This window comes from Neofelis nebulosa, chromosome 15 (genome assembly GCF_028018385.1).
Source record: "Neofelis nebulosa isolate mNeoNeb1 chromosome 15, mNeoNeb1.pri, whole genome shotgun sequence".
Classification (NCBI taxonomy): domain Eukaryota; kingdom Metazoa; phylum Chordata; class Mammalia; order Carnivora; family Felidae; genus Neofelis; species Neofelis nebulosa.
Window position 1 is genome coordinate 66715806 of NC_080796.1, and position 17412 is coordinate 66733217.

General features: G+C 45.1%; 1 long non-coding RNA gene across 3 annotated transcripts; it reads left to right on the forward strand.

Moving 5' to 3' along the window:
• Positions 1–10: 10 nt before the first annotated feature.
• LOC131496314 (uncharacterized) lies at positions 11–15792 on the forward strand. Of its 3 annotated transcripts, none has more exons than XR_009254425.1 (6): positions 11–115; positions 5145–5230; positions 6288–6468; positions 9421–9544; positions 12250–12412; positions 13348–13422. It is a non-coding gene; the product is annotated as an uncharacterized LOC131496314 (long non-coding RNA). The 3 variants fall into 3 exon arrangements; XR_009254426.1 differs by lacking the exons at positions 11–115; positions 13348–13422 and adding exons at positions 166–336; positions 15523–15792; XR_009254427.1 differs by lacking the exons at positions 6288–6468; positions 13348–13422 and adding an exon at positions 15523–15792 and having other exon boundaries at positions 12–115.
• Positions 15793–17412: the final 1620 nt, after the last annotated feature.

Below are 17412 nucleotides of genomic sequence, written 5' to 3' on the forward strand. Positions count from 1 at the left end.
TGAGGTTGCCAGTTGACACCTTTGTGATGTCAGCAGCCTCAGGAGACTGCCTGGCTGAGGGAGGGAGAGTCCCGCCTCTCCTTCTGGGTGGTGTGGGGGTGTTTTGTGTATCTCGGTAAGCTGGCTTTCCCCGGGGGAATCAGGGCCCTGCAGCATGGGGGTGGGGGGCCGGTTCACAGTGTGTGTGTGTGTGTGTGTGTGTGTGTGTGTGTGTGTGTGTACCAGTTCCCAGGGAGGTGTAGTAGAGGATTAGGTTAGGGATCCAACCTAAGAGGGACCTTGGCGGTGTTCAGCACAGCTCCCTTCTATACTGAGGAGCAAAGTGACTTGTTTAAGGTCAGTTCTCAGAGTGGGTCTTTTCCTTGGGGAACGGATTCGGACAGGCGCCAGTTCTTGGTGGGAGAGGAAAGGGGAGCCTCCTTTGAATGAGGGAAGGGAATTCCTCTGATGAGGTGGTGCTCTTAAGATTGCATTCCTAGTGTGCATACAACCCTTTCTGCATTTGGAATATATGTGCGTTAGTATTTTCAAAAACCTTTAGAGCAAGTATAAGCTACTCTCCTTAACACAAAACTCAAATGTATGAGAAAATATCTGAGTGCGAGGATATGAACTATTTCTTACCCTTAGTATTCTCCTGGGACTTTTAAAGTAGCAAGTGCCTCTCTAGAGTTTCTCGTGAGAGTTTATAGTCATTAACTGTTTGAGGGATGATGGGAAAGAGGGTCTTTTGGAGGGAGGGATAGAGGATCTGGAAGCTGAAGAGTTACGACGCATCATCTACTCCACGGAGGAAGGCGTATTGGGCAGAAATGAAGAAAAAGCACCTCAGGAATGAAAATTTATGTTTTGGGGGAAAATAGGATTTCATAGGTAACCTAGCTGTGAATATTCATAAAATAATGCCACTTATATTTAGCTTAGCATAGTGTCTGGCACCTGGTGTGTAATAAATATTTATTGAATGAATGATGCGTGAATGTCTCTGATGGTTTGGTCCCTTTTCGTGTTTCTCTGCCAAGAGAGAAATTAATAAACTCAAGTGGATTTGTGGCTGGTTAGCTAATGCTTGATTATGTTTACTTACTCAGCATTCCTAGGGTGACTGGCCGTGAATTAAGATGATGACTTAGGAGTGTTTACCAAATTGAAAGTGACCTTATTTAAGTAGAAATTTCAAACACTTAAAATAATGACCCAAAGGATGGTTGAACTAATTGAAGCAGGATTTTATTGATGGGGGAGCCACCCTTTCCTTATAATTAAAAAAAAAAAAAAAGTTCCTTGCTAGACCTTACATGATTGCCCGGGAGAGGAATTTCGCCTGTGAAGGCTATATATGGGGAAGAATTAATTTCTGGGGCGATGGCTTCCCCTGGGGGCCAAGACAAGTTGAGGGTGTGGTTTGGAGGGGGGTGTGGTAAGAATGCCACATTCCTTCCCAGTAGGCTGGGTTTGCTTTTTTTTTTTTTTTTTTTTAAGCGTATTCATTTATTTTTAGAGAGAGAGAGAGGGAGAGAGAGGGCATGAGTGGGGGAGGGGCAGAGAGAGAGGGAGACAGAGAATCCCAAGCAGGCTCCACAGGGTCAGCACAGAGCCCAAAGCAGGGCTCGAACTCATGAACCATGAGATCATGACCTGAGCTGAAATCCAGAGTTGGCTGCTTAACTGACTGAGCCACCCAGGTGCCCCCATCCATTTCCTTTTGGGGAGAGATGATGGCTGCCTGGTTTGCCAAAGCTTGTGGAGTGACTTTTCTGCCTCTCTCCTTCTTTCTGACTCTTCCTTTCAGGGGAGCTAGCGTGTCCAGGTTTACGCATTTAATTTCTAGCCGCCGCATGTGGATGCACTTTCTCAAGGCAGCAGCCTCTGGCTCAGGCTTTGTTGTTTGGCCATATGATTGCAAGTGCTCTCACTTGGAAAAGCCTCGGACAAACAAAGTGCATTAAAAGTTATCAGGGACGCCAGTCAGTTATGTCTTTCTCTCTCTCTGGAGCATTGCCATTTTAGCAAAGCCACATGAATGGTTAAATCGAGTAATAGTCCTTGGCCTGGGGTAGCTGTGTGCTTTGTGGTCCTGAAGTCTGCACGCCCATAGGCTGGTTCCAGCTCTGCCGGGTTAGACCAGATCCCTCAAACGTGGTCCTCGTTTTGAGACTGAGTAAATATTTGTTAGATAGAGAATGAGTGTACGAGACAAAGAATAGAGAATGCGGCCTTTCCCAACTACCTGATCTCAGAACCTTTAAGACAATTTCTCTTCAAGGAACATCTACGAGACTCTTATTTCAGGGATCCTGCTCTGGGAAGTTCTGGACTAGGCTGTTTGCCCTTGGCAGAGTTGCTTAATGTCTCCGTGCTTTATTTTTCTCATCTGTATATTGAGGGAGGTGAACGAGAGAATTTCCAACTCTCCTTAGGACTGCTGAATTCCTACATCATGGGAAGATTTCAGGCCCCACAGGGAGCCACTAGGGGAGGGCCAAGAGAAGAGCCTTCCTGTTCCTTCTGATGACCCCTGTGGCCCCACGTGGTCAGATGGCTGCAGAAATAGAATCTGCTCGCCCCAGCTTCAGAAGCAGCTGGGTTGCCCTTAGTGTATACAGCTGTTTGCTGAGCCCACCTCTGCCCCTGAGGTGGCTGGGGTGGCTGTCCTTCCAGTAGCACTGGTGGGTATCAGGTGAACTCGGTGAGGAGCACCTGGTCTCAGTGCACACTCACTAGCTGAGGCTGCTCTCGGGCCGGCTCCTATTTTTAGCTGTATCTGACAGAGACAGCTTCCCGCTTACCGATCCCTCTCGAGTGCCAGTGTGCCTCCCAACAGACTCTCATGATCCAAAAGACAGGTGGGCACAGTCCTTGATGTTATAAAAAGGCAAGGGTGGGGGAGGGTAGAGCAAAGTGGATATAGCCAGGACCCTTGATTTCCATCCCCTCCCAGGGCCTTGGTTTCCTTTCTATAGAACAAGGCGGGATGCTCTCTGAGCACCCGCCCAAGTGTAAGGTTCCATCAAGAGCCAGTCTGTGCAGGGGAAGGACAGATGCTTGAAGCCTTAAGACCCGAGCACCAGGACAGATTCTAGCGACTGCACGGTGCCCGGCACAGGGTAAACAGTTTGTAAATGTTAGTCAGTGCCTGTTCCATCCGACGCCCGGGAGCAAGGGCCGGGGGCAATATAATTTCCGCATACTTGTATTTGCTCAGGAGAAAAATAGAAAGAAATGCCGGTGCCATTTTATTCAGTTAAGACTGCTCATGTGTTCAACTCAGGACTCTCCACAGGGTTAGCAACCTAGCGGCATAGAAGTCAGTTCTCTGTTCTGCTTCCTGGGCCAGGAATTCAGTGGGTGCAGGTCTAACGAATGCAGAATGCTAAGGACTTTGATGTCAAAGCTGCTTATGGCATCCAGGTCACTCCAGACTTCTGACAACGCTTGTGTCCTATTCAGCAGGGCTGTCGAGGCAGGTATGGGGCTGGGGGCAAGTCCCACGGAAAACAGATTGATGATGAACAGGAAAGACAGCCTGGAAGAGAAAAGAAGTCCTAATATATGCCAGGAAGGTGGGGCCTAAGGGCCAAATATGTCTGTCTGTCTGTCTGTCTACCTATAGATAGATTTATCTCTACCTATCTATCCATCCATCTATCATCTATCATATCTATCATCTATATCTTTATCTGTCATCTATTCATGTATCATCTCTATATCTATCTATCCATCCATCCACCTATCATCTATATCTATCTATCTATCTATCTATCTATCTATCTATCTATCTATCTATCATGTATATCTATCTATAATTTATCTGTTATCTATCTATATCTATCATCTATCATATCTATGTATCTACCTACCTATCTACCTATCATATCTATCTATCTCTCCTCTATCTGTCATCTCTCTGTCTATAATTTATCTGTTATCTATATCTATCTATCTATAATTGATTTGTTATCTATCTATACCTATCATCTATCATTTATCTATTATCTATATCTATCATAGCTGTCTATCTACCTACCTACCTATCTACCTATCTATTGTATCTATTTATCTATCTGTTGTCTATCTATCTATCTATCTATCTATGATTTATCTATTAGCTATCTAGCTAGCTAGCTGTGAGCCTTGGGTCTGTTTTTAGTACCACCTGGTATGAACTATTTTTGTCTTTCTCCTTCAGGTTGCCTGAGTCCCTGCTCAGGAGATTGGACCTTTACAAGAGTGTAGGCCAGAGGAAATCACTCCAATTGCTGTGTTCCCCAGGGATGTCTTTGTTTTCAGGCTCCCCCTACATTATACATTTCTGTAGTATTTATTATCTAGAGGAATCTAAGGGAAGCCTTGAAATTTCATACCGTGTTGGGGGGATTGGATCACCTTCTCAGCTTATAACAGACATACTAACTAACGCCCAAGGCTAGGCTTATAGGTGTAGTAGTCATTATGCCTGAAACCCGCACTGCGACTTTGTCTGAGTCCATTGATTTGGGAGGAGACCATGGGAGAGACACCTGTGTTGTGGTATGGGCTTCGGAAGGAGAAACTCCTTGCCGAGTGACTTCAGGCAAACACTTCAGCTTCTATGGACATGTTTCTTTTTGATACAATAGGGATGCCAAATAATGCTTCTCCAGGATTGCTATAAAGATTGAGTATCATTTAATATAACATACCAACTACCCTTTACTATTCACTCTGTCAGGTATGTGATTCTCACAGCAATGCAGCGAGTCATGTGGCATGACCCTATCTTATAAATGAAGAAAAAGAAGCTCTAAGAGGGGCCATTTGTCCAAGGCTACAGAGCTGATGAGTGATGAAGGCAGGATTGGGTCCAAAAAGTTTTATTCCTGAGTGCACGCTCTTTGTTACTAAGCCAGACCACCACCACTTATGCAAATGCCTCAAAATGCTCATTATTGTTTTTACAGGCTCCATGGAATAAATGTACTATAAAAGTGCCCCTCCGAGGCACTAAATGGTACATTAACTCCAGACCAGCTCAAACCACTGTGGTTATGTGATCTATTTACACTTTGGGGTTCCTTGTCTTTCAGAAGGCTTACAACCTTTTCAGCTTTAAAGACTTACATTAACCTTTGAGATTGTTTTGTATAATTTTCTTCCTTTTGCAGGCAAGGAAGCTGAATAGAAAAACAACTTTCCTAAGCTCAAAGAATGAATGGCAAAGCCAGCAACCATTGACTCATCGATGCTTGAGGTGACCCATATTTCTGTAATGAGGAATTCCTTCCAAGGCCATCTGCAACATGCTGTATCCATTGGGCAGACCACTGGGCATTTCATACTTTATCAAAGCCCCAGAAGGGGCAGAACCACTATCGTGGAAATCTCTCCATAATCCAGCATGGCTACCCACCTCCTTCCTGCCCTTCAGAACAACCTTTGATACTGAAATTCTAAAGCAGTGGAAGCCTTTGGTGGTCTCTCGGGGGGAATCTGTACTTCACAGAGGCTCTGGGAGGTTAGGAGGAGGACTGAGGGAAATTGAGTACTATCTCTCCTTCAGCATTCCTCGCACACAGATTTTCAAGAAAATATGTCATGTGGGAGGTAGAGACAAATGCCATGGGCAAGGTGAAGGGTGTCCCCACAGGGTGTCACATAGAGGGGCCAAGTTGGCATTTGGCATAGAAATTGAAAAGGAGAGCATGAATCCTGAGGGAGGCAGGTAAGAAGGTCTCAGAGTTTTCCCCGCATCTTTGAAAGGCAGTTTTTTGTTTTTTGTTTTTTGTTAATGTTTTATTTATTTTTGAGAGAGCACATGCCGGGGAAGGGCAGAGAGAGAGGGGGACAGAGGATCTGAAGTGGGCTCTGTGCTGACAGCGGTGAACCCAATGCGGGGCTTGAACTTATGAACTGTGAGGTCGTGACCTGAGCTGAAGTCCGACGCTCAACTGACTGAGCCACCCAGGTGCTGGGGCTCTTGGGTTTTTGGAAGGGCTGCTGTCAGAGGTCAATGGAGTCATGTGGGTGTGTCATTGCCATACTCCCAGAAGCACAATGGGGGGAGGACCACGGAGCTCCTGGGAAGAAAGCTTACTGTACCGTGGGTCTTACAAGGAGCATCTGTATTTCTGATCAGAGCCCATGAACTCACTCCCCCAGGAGGGTCTTCCCAGCTCTTTACTTCCTGGACAGACTGAAGAAGACACCCTTAAGACCTGGCCAGAGTCCCAGTGGTGCCAAGCAAGGGGAAGGCAGGTAGCTGAGCGACTGGTTAACATTGTGATAAATGCTTTCACTTCTGTCTCCAGGCTGACTCTCAACCTGAGCCCTTCTCCACCAGACCCCAAGTGTCCAAGTATCAGAGGCAGGCTCACTAACCTGTCATGGGGCTCAAATAGCCCCTGTTTCATGGATCACGCTGTCTACCTTCCTGGAGAGCTTGCTTTGGATAAATGTCTCTCCACTTCCCAAACTAGGAAGGATGGAAAGGTTAGAAAAACCTCAGGGAAAATCCTGGTGCACGCGGCTTGCTGTGTCATTTGGCCACTCGCCTTCACCCCTATCTCAGAGAGAACCCAGCTTACAGCCGCCATGCTTCTGTGTAAAAACGGGCCGCGCTGGGTTCTCTCCGAGATAGATTCTTTTGCTGTTGCCCTAGTAACAGAATTATTAAAGCTCCAGCCTTGGGAGTATTTGTGCCTGGTGAGGTAATGTCTGTCGCATGCAGCCTTTTCATTCCCACCCCCACCCCTCGCCTCAGGCCCTTTGTACCTCACACCTAGACTCATGGACTGCCTTCCTCCTCGGCCTCCATGCCACCTGCCCACCCTCCCCGCCAGGGTGGCTCCTAGCTGAGCAACACCCTTTCTCAGACTCAGAGACACTGTGTTGGTCGTATTCCCCATCAGCCTGGCATTCTGAGGCTGATGGGGAATTCAGTGGTCTGTACCACTTTCCGAAAACTCACAGAGTCTTCTGGGCTTGAGTAGAGCAGGATGTGGTTGCAGTACAGTGACAGGAAGCCGCAGGGAGAATGCACCAGGCTAAGGTAGTGACTGGTTCGTTGGGAGGCAACACAGTGTAATAGTTCAGCGTTTGGGCTTTGGAATAAACGGTCTATAAAATGTGATCTCTCTCACAAAATAGCCGTGTGACCTTGGGCAAGTTTCTTTCTTTCTTTTTTTTAAACTTTTTTTGAATGTTTGTTTATTTTTGAAGGAGAGAGAGAGAGACAGAGTGTGAGCAGGGGAGGAGCAGAGAGAGAGGGAGACACAGAATCCAAGGTGGGTTCCAGGCTCTGAGCTGTTAGCACAGAGCCCGACCCAGGGCTCGAACTCATAAACCGTCAGATCATGAGCCAAAGTTGGTCACTTAACTGATTGAGCCACCCAGGCAGTCTGATCTTGGGCAAGTTTCTTAACTCAAGTCTCAGTTTCCCCAGATGCAAAGCAGAGATAAGGATTGTACCTTCCTCGTGAGGGTTTCGCTGCCCAATTAAAGATCTTGTAAAGTGCTTGGCTTAGTATCTTTGAACGTAGAATCACACCGGAAGTGCTAGCTGTGATGGTCAAGATGGCGGAGAAAGGGGGAAGGGCGGCCGTGTGACAAGTGGAAGAGAGAGCGGTGTCCGGTTTCGGCCAGTGGGTAGGAGTCATGCAGGTAGAGAGACCAGGTGCAGAAGGAACCCGTTTGTGAGAACAGATCACATTTTTGCTTTGGGTCTTCTTGAGTGGGAAGTGTCACAGTTCACTTTTCCTGATTGGCACTGAATGCCAGGCACTCTGCTAAGCACATTCCATGCATCATTTCTTCTAGAATTCCCCCTCCCCACTGCAGCCCCCTGAGATAAGGCTTAGTAACACAGGGCAAGGTTAAGTAGCTTGACGCGTTGTTGAGCAGAAGAGCTGGGATTTGAACCCAGGTCTGTGTGCCTCCAGCAGTGCACTCTATAAGCTGCCTTGACTGGATATCTTTAAAAAAAATTTTTTTTTTAACGTTTATTTTTTTATTTTTGGGACAGAGAGAGACAGAGCATGAATGGGGAGGGGCAGAGAGAGAGAGGGAGACACAGAATCAGAAGCAGGCTCCAGGCTCTGAGCCATCAGCCCAGAGCCTGACGCAGGGCTCGAACTCATGGACCGCGAGATCGTGACCTGAACTGAAGTCGGATGCTTAACCGACTGAGCCACCCAGGTGCCCCTGGATACCTTGACTGGAGTTAGGAAGTTGGTCCATGTGTGTGTATGCACCCATGTGCACATGCTTTTAAAGCTAACATGGTCTTAGGGGGCGCATAATAGTTTGCAATGCTTCCTGCCTAGGCAGCGGTCTGCCCCCTCATCTGGGGTCCCTGTGTGTAAATTTGGCCCCTAGACTTGGGGACTTCTTTTACAACAGGTGCTCTCCTGCACTTGTGCTCAGAGTCAGTGACTCAGTGCTCAACTCTCACCCAGTCTTCCTGCCTCATTCTCAATCCCCCCACATGGCATCCTGGTCTTGAGAAGTGCATTAGCATCTCTGAACCTCAGTTTCCTCCTCCGAACAACTTAAGCAGTTAGAGAATTGCAGGAAGCATCAAAAGAAACAGAGTTTTCTTGAGGAAAAGGGCTGTTTTCGATTTCTCACCAGTCCCAGCGCCTGGGCCAGCGCTGGGCATATACTGGGTGCTCTCTGGTTTCTGAACGAATACATGCCCAACTTACTGCTTATGCTGATATGTATGGTGCAGGGTCCACCCCTGTTTTTGACTCTACTGAGATTGCTTCCTTTTCTACTTGTCCTGCTGTCCTGAGTGGTTACCCCAATTTTAGTGCTTTAGGGCTGACTTTCTTTAAAGTTTTGGAGTCAGCTAAACCACAATGGCAGAACTGGGTTACAGCGCTGGTGTTGGGTGTTGCCCATATATGTGACGGGGATGGGGAGGGGGTGGGAGGTAGCAGGTGTGGAGGGACAAGGGTGTAGACCGGATCCTATTTCCTCCACAGACTTTTTTCGTAATTGAACGTATGAATTTACATGCAGTAAATGGAACCCAGGTGCTATGGTTGAATCTTAAAGGCCAGTGTGATGGTATTAGGAGGTGAGGCCTCTGGGGGGAGGTTAGGTTGTGAAGATAAAGCCTCATGAATGTGATTAATGCCTCATAACGGAGGACCCCAGAGAGCTCCCAACCCCTTCTGCCCTGTGAGGATACAAGAAGTTGGAGACCCAGGAAAGGGCCCTCGCTCAGTCATGCCAGCACCTTGACCTTGGACTTCCAGCTCCCAGAACTGTGAGAAATAAATTTCTGTTGTTTACAAGACGCCCAGGCTGTGGCATTTTGTTACAGCAGCCTGAACAGACAGCAGGGTACAATGAGTTGGTTTTTAACAGTTTTCTGTTCTTTTAATAACAATACTTCAACATGACAAATTTCAAATATTTTTCCCCCCTTCTTTCCAGGTATTTACACTTTCAGTAACCTGCGTATGGATCCCACTGCTATTTAATTAAGACTTAAACCTATAAAGATGCACATTTAATACTCAGAGTAAACCCTTGACTTGTTCCCTTTGAAGATAAACAGGTGAGATACCTTCTTGAACTCAGATTTCTGAGATAATTAAGATTAGTTGCCATAGAGAGAGAGACAGAAACGCATTAAAATGTATCATACTTTTTGTGTTTAGGAAACTCACTTAGTTAAATATTCAGGGCCATTAAATCTACCCAGACCCAGATACCTATTAATCTGCTGGCCACACAGCCTCCAGAGTGATCTGTCTTTGTCAGGAAAGCCTTCTAATTGCTCTGCTCCTCTGCGCGGAAACTTCTAATGGCTCACCATTGTCCTGTGTACAGATGGTGTTCCCGACCCTCAGGGCCTGACCCAGCCTCCTTTCCCCAGCTCATTTGCTACTCCCTAGCCTCATAGGTGCCTGCTGGCCCCTGCTGGCCCCTGCAGTGTGCCAGTTCTCTCTATATTATATACCCTTTGGGTCCTCTGTCTTGTCCTCTTGTGACTTTATGAGGTCCCGCTCACTCTGTAGGTACGCACTTCGAATTCCACATCCAGGTTAAATGCTGGGCCTCTTTAGATTCCTCCAGACAGAATTACCCTAGGCTTTCTTGGACTTTGTACCTGTATGACAATTCTCATTATAATGTACCAGAATTATGCATTCCCCACCCCCCCACCCCCCCCAGACCGAGAGCACCTTGGGGCCCAGGGACCAATTCATTATATGAATATGTAGAATGCCTTATATGAATGTGGAGATTCATATACTATCTAGCTTATAGTAGGTCCTGCATTACTCTTGTTGGAGGAAATTAAGTTAATGGCATTACATGGTCAGTTAATAGTATGTGTTAGGATGTTATAGAGATTTTTTCAAGGAATGAATTATGTGACCCAGCCTTTTCTGTGGTGCCCCATATAAAAGCTCCAGAGAGTGTGTGTGTGTGTGCATGTGTGTGCGCGTTCATGTTTTAATGTTTATTTTTGAGAGAGAGAGAGAGAGAGTAGGGGAGGGGCAGAGAGAAGGGAACAGTTGGGCCCCTTGCTGACAACACAGAGCCTGATGCACGCTCAAACTCAAGACCCATGAGATCAGGACCTGAGTTGAAGTTGGACGCTTAACTGACTGAGCCATGCAGGTGCCCCCGTGCCATAGCTTATTTTAGTTCTCTCTCCATTGATGTTTAGATTGTTACCAGTTTTCTGTGGGTAAACAGTGCCATAGTGAACGAGCTTGGCAGTGGTCCTGGATAAGGCCATCATAGGGACCTGTTTAGAGAATTGTGCCCTTGAAGCAGAACGAACAGCACTGGCTTGTGGAGAGCACCAGTTTCACACGTATAAATGATTATTAGGGAGTCAGAGTTTAAGAGAAGGAAAGCCCTTTTGAAACCACTAGTCCCAGCCACTGCTTCTGTGGGCAAGAAAGCAAACTTGTCCAAGGTCACGTGGCCCTTTGGACACAGCTGATGTTAGGACACAATCTCTTGACTCTCAGTCCATGCTTGGCAGAACTGCCTGTTGTGTGCCCAGGCACTTCCAGTGGTCAACTCCCCCAAATTGGCTGAGCTCCAGTGGTCAACTCCCCCAAATTGGCTGAGCTGCACAATGTGAACATAGCTCTTGATTGGAGGCCACGAGGTGTAAATGAATGAGCAAAGATTTGGGGCCAAGCTGACCTGGAGTGAATCCTGTCTCCAGCTCTTAGAGGACTTGACTCTGAACCTTGATATCCCCACATGACAAAAAACACTTGTCACAGGTGGCGTGGTGGTGTAAACCCCGTGCCCCACCCTGCCTGGTGCAGATGCTACGTGGGAACTCCCTTCCTCCCACCTGCTTCTCCTTCTTCCTTCCAATGCAGTTGTTAGGAGAAGCAAATCGGCAAAAAAATTTTTTTAAAGCTCACTTATTTATTTTGTGTGTGTGAGAGAGAGTGCAAGTTGGGGAGAGACAGAGGGAGAGAAAGAGTCCCAAGCAGGCTCCATGCGGTCAGTGCGGAGCCCGATGAGGGAATGAACTCATGAACTGTGAGATCACGACCTGAGCCAAAATCAAGAGTCGGGGGCTTAACTAACTGAGCCACCCGGGAGCATCCCCCACCCCAGAAAATTTTTCATAAACCTTCAAGGAAGCAAAGGCTTCAGAGAGCAAACCAAAAACAGTGTTCTGTGTGGATACATGTAATTTCAAGCTTTATTTTGTTCTGAAAATAATGTCCTCACTCAGATGTTTCTAAGCAAACTACAAATATATTAGAGACATCACTCTCAGAAGATGAGTGGTGATAAGACTGAGAACGATTAGGGAAAACAGAAATCCTTTGATAATCCTCATTTTAAAATAAAACCCTGTTTTTTCTGAGTATAAAACCTTTTTTGCCCCCAATTATGATGTGTTTTGCAAAAACATGGAAAGTACAGAAAAGTATGAAGAAGAAAGTAAAGTAATGCATAATTCCGTAGGCACTACTAACCTTTTGATGAGTTTCCAGGCTTTTTTTCTGTGCGGATTGTGATATGTGCCACTCGAATGTCCCTTCGCTAGAGAGCTGGTGAGCTCCTTTGGAACTGGCCTCAGCTTTTGAACCAAAGTCCTAGTTTTCTAGAGCTGGCCCCAGACGGTGACTGAGCAAGGCTGCTTCATAGGAGCCTATCTAGTTTTCAGTTTCCCCTCAGATGGCTGTTGGCTTTTTATTTGGCTTTGGGACATATAAAAGTTTTACATTTTTAAAAAAGATTTATGATTATTATTACTATTCTTTTTTTTAGAGAGCGAGAGTGAGTGAGGGAGGGGCAAAGGGAGAGGAAGAGAGAATCTCAAGCAGGATCCATACCCGGTGCAAAGCCTGATGCAGGGCTCAATCCCAGGACCCCAGGATCACGACTTGAGCCAAAATCGAGAGTAGGATGCTCAACCGACTGAACCACCCAGGTGCCCCCAAAGGTTTACATTTTTGTGTAGACTAATCTAATATTTCCTTTTTTGATTTCTTCCAGTGTTGTTATGCCTAAAAAAATCTTTCTTCATCCAGAGATCAGGCAAAATCTTCATTTTTTTCCCTTTTGTTCATAGTTTTATTTGTTAAGTCTTTAATCTGTCCAATATTTATTTTGTTTTATGGTGTCAGGTGAAGAATCTAGAAGGAGCTCATTTCAAATAGTTTTCTGGGCCCCACTTATTGACCAAAGGCAAGTTACTTAACCTGTTTTAACATCCATTTCTTTATTCACAGAGGGTAAAGGAAATCCTACTTTGCAGGGTTAGGTTGAAGAAGAAAACAGGTCATGGATATGAAAGCATTTTATAAATGCCATAGGAGTGTTGGTTTTTGCAGTTGTTTTTAAGTGAGAAAATCATGTGTGAATGCTTGTTTGGTCTGGTCTTGTTCCAGTCCACTTATGAAAACAACACTGACAGGGCTAGCTCCGAAGGTCCCAACAAACCCAAGACTACTGGACCCACAGAGAGGTTGTAGGGTGCCACAGAGGAGTTCAAACATAGGCTGTTTATAATAAGTATGATTCAAGGGCCCATATGTTTATGGGTACGGAGCAAAGGAGAATTCATTCTATATGGGGGTGGGGGTGCTGATCCATCAGGGAAAGTGGCCAAAGCCTTTCATGAGTAGTGTCTGATGAGGGGAAACAGTTATTTGTCTCTGGAGTCCTGAAGGACCACAGAGCGGTTGGGATTTCAGGAATTATTTGAATGATAGGAGACACATGGCCTGGCATGTTGAGAGGGAGGGTTTTCCAGCCATGCTGTGCTGTTTTGGAGCTGGCCTGGGGGCTGGTCGAAGTCAGACTCAGAAGGGTGAGTTGGACTGTGTTATCTTGGCGTGGCCACGATTTCCTCTCCTCATTTAGACAAGAAGAGAGATCTCTTATTTCTCATCGGAGGGAGATACAAAAGAAGGTTGCTGGCAGATAGAGCCAATTTTTTTTTTTTAAATTTTTTTTTTCAACGTATTTTATTTATTTTTGGGACAGAGAGAGACAAAGCATGAACGGGGCAGGGGCAGAGAGAGAGGGAGACACAGAATCGGAAACAGGTAGAGCCAATTTTTAACCACTGAGAGGAGAGGCTAGCTGAAGACCTAACATCCTAAGGAAGGCTCTCCAGATGTAAGCATTTCACCCCCAAATTATTTATTGTCTTGCTTTCTTCTTTCCTCTCTTTTCAAACCTACCAGCATGTTTCAAATGTGTTTAATTACAGGAGGTCTGGAGTCTGATGGGGCCCCTAAAAGGATACTGCCCCTAAAAAATGGTAGCAGAGAGAGAAGTGTGGAAGAAGGAAAATAAGACGAAAATACGTTCTTCAAAGCTAGGAGTTCTGTCTCCTTCATTTTTGAGTGATTTAGGGAGTTTCGTACAGAGAGCAGGAAGCAGTGGGTGTACAAGATGTACTGGTTGGTTGAATTAGGGAGAGCACAGACCAGAGAAACACACTTTGGTTAGTCAAGAGTTAACACGGTTCTCTTGAAGAGAGTAATTGGCGGTGGCTGAGTTATAGTAACACTGCACATTCCCTGCTAAGTGCACATTTCCTGTTCAGGACGTGGATTTGATGGGGCCTTTTAAAAGTAGGTGACTTAGGCGGTTCTTTTTATTGGGGGGAAAATCAAGATAATATGGTCTGGCTTTGGAACCTAATTTCCCATTATTCCTCATCAAGGGCCTTCATCCAAGCCACGCACATCTACTCGTGATTCTCCAAATCTAAACAGACTGCACAGATCCTGCCTCTGAACCTTTGCTTATGTTGTTCCTTCCAAAGGCTGCACCCTATCCTCTCCCCTCTCCTGAGATCCTACTCTCCTTCAAGACCTGAGTCTAGCTTCTTTTTTTTTTTTTTTTAATATTTGTTTGTTCATTTTGAGGGGGGGGGGTGCGTGGGGAGGGGCTGAGAGAGAGAGAATCCCAAGCAGGTTCCTCACTGTCAGCACAGAACCCCACGCTGTGCTCGAACTCACAAACTGTGAGATCATGACCTGAGCTGAAATTAAGACCGGGTTGTTTCACTGACTGAGCCACCCAGGTGCCCCTAGCATCGTTTGCAAAACTGCCTCAAAAGCCCTTCCAACTTTCCTCCTTTTCCTGCACTCTCTCCCTCTCTGAATTTCTCCTCTCACTGTTAATGTGTATGTAATTTATTTGCCCTCATATTCTCTGATGCAAAGTTAGTGTTTTATATGCATACATTTGAATCTTCAATTAGATAATATATTTCTTATTGTCTGAGACCTAGTTTTCTATTTCCTTATTATCTACCCCCTCCCCACCATAGTGCTTAGTATAAATCTGCCCCCAGACCAGGTAGCAAAAAGTTATTTGATAGTTTGATGATTTCAGAAGATTCCATGATGCTCATCCCCAGGTAAATTATCTTTGTGACGCTAACAAGGCAGGAACAAAGGCAATGTTTGATTTAGGCTCAGCACGTGGAGCATACTGTCAAGGGGAACGAAATAGTTGCCATGAGGGCACATCAGCTACTGGTCAGTGTTTCTCTTTCTGAATTCTACTGGAAAGTCTGGCTCCCTGGATGAAAAGCAACTGAGGCATGACCCTATCCTCTGTGCGCAGGCCAAGCATGGGAGACAATAAGGATACCTACCGATGACTAAAAGACAGCATGGTAAATTGGATAGAGAGATATAGAGATGGTTATGGGAGTCCAGAGAGAGGGCATCCAAATGAAGCTGGGTTAGGCCATCAGGGAAGACTTCCTGGAGGATGCAGTGCTTGACCTAAGTTTAGATACAGAAGAAAGGAAAAGATTTCGAAACACCATCACAGTCCAGGTCAGGAAAGGGTGTGCGGGGAAATTTAGAAAGGGAACTTTTCAAGATCAAGTTATTTTACAAAGAAGCAGCACTGGGAAATCAAGGGAATTTAATTACAACTGCCTCACGAGCAGGATTTGAAAAGGAGTGGGAAGCTCATGGAAACCTTAATTGCTGAGAAAAGTTAAGAGGAGAAATATGACAGAAGTAATAGGTCTGTATGTATGTCATGTCTGATTTGTCATTTTTCTAGACAGGCACTCTGCCTCCTGCCTTCTAGGTTAGAGGAAAAAAAGATCCTTCGGCTGCTAAGGTGAAGATAGCATTTAGGATGCAGAAATGGGACTTGGAAGTACTCCTGATTCCTTTTAGGGAAGAAAAGGTCCATCTCGGCTTACCTCATTGCTAAGAAGAATAATAAGCATTTGTTCAGCGATAATAATGTGTGAGGTGCCTGAAAGAGCCCTGAATCAGGCTAAATAATTTCTTCCTTCCTTTAGAAAATAAAAAACAGCTTGCCCGATTTCTCTTCCAATTTATTCTTGTGGCTTTCCATTCCTTTGGAAATCCGGAGGATGCCTATTTTATGAGCTTTTGTGGACCAGCCCTTCGATACTCAGAGAGGGTGTCCTTGTGTGCATTAAGCTGGATCTTTAAGATTAATGCAATATGCAGGAACATGTGATCAATGATATGGCATTAGCAACTTTTACTTTGGCAAGTGGCTGCATGTTGAAGGCATCTGGAAAAATTGTAAATCACAGCATGACCAGAGCATCAGCCACAGACATCAAGACAGGGGAATGGCCAAGTGAGAAGGATGGACCTAGAGCCTCCTGGGTTGTCCACACAGGTATTGCTAGAGACAGAGAAGGATGTAAGGATGTCCCAGCATAGAGGGGCTAGAGGACACAAATCTGTTGGTACCCGGAAAGGGAATCAATATGGAGAAGAGTCTCCATACACAGGTAGAAGGGTAGATTAGACAATCTCCAAGGTTCTGTCCAAGTCAAACTTTGATTCCATGACTCTCTAAATAAGGACTTAATGAGTTTTTTCAATAAGCTCTAATATCTCATAGACCAATGGAGTCCTTGGCTACACACACACACACACACACACACACACACACATATAAATTATATACAATGTAACTATATAATATACTAAAATATATTAAAAATATAAATGTATTATTATGTTTGATTCATATGTAAAATGTATATATATTATATAATTATTAAAGCTCAGAAAGATATATATTTATATATAATATATAAATATATCGCTTCTCGGCCTTTTGGCTAAGATCAAGTGTATAATATATAAATATATATATCACTATATAACATACAAATATACATATAAAGTATATAAATATATAATTAAATAGTATATAATTATATAAACATAATTATATAATATATATAATTTTCATGGGCTTTAATACTTTACATTTGTGTAGTACTTTACAGTTTGTGGGGACTTAATCTCACAGACTCTATTGGTTATCTGTTGCCACAATGATGCCACATAACAAAGAACCCTGCAATGTCAGTGCCATACGACAACGAGTGTTTATTGCTCACATGTCTGTAGCTTTGCGGTCTTGTCTAGGCTTGCTCACGTAGCTGGACATTGGCTGGCTGTCGGTTGATCTAGGATGGCCTCAAGCTGAGGTGACTTGGGTGTCTCCTAGCTTTCAACAAGCTAACCCAGACATGTCCTCCCGTGGCAGAGAGGGTGATAGAAGAGGCAAAAGAGAGCAAGCGGAAACTTGCGAGGCCTCATTTACTCCTATACTGGCCAGAGGAAGTCACAGGGCTGAACTCGGTGTCAAGGTGTGGGGGACTGTGCTCCATTCTTTTTGTTAGAGCAGCTGCAGAATCACCTAGGAAAGCCTGTAGATATAAGTGAAGTAGCAATCTACCACACAGATGTGGCCTTGCTTAATCCTGTCGGTGTCATCCTTTACCCTGGTATTATTCCTGCTTTTACAGATTAAAACATGGACACCAAAGAGGTCAGCAACTTATATGAGGCCACATGGATCATAGGAACTGGAATATTGGCTTTCCTGCTATAAAACCAAGGCACTTTCTGTTGTTCGACACCATGCTTAATTAAAAGCATGAATCCCAGG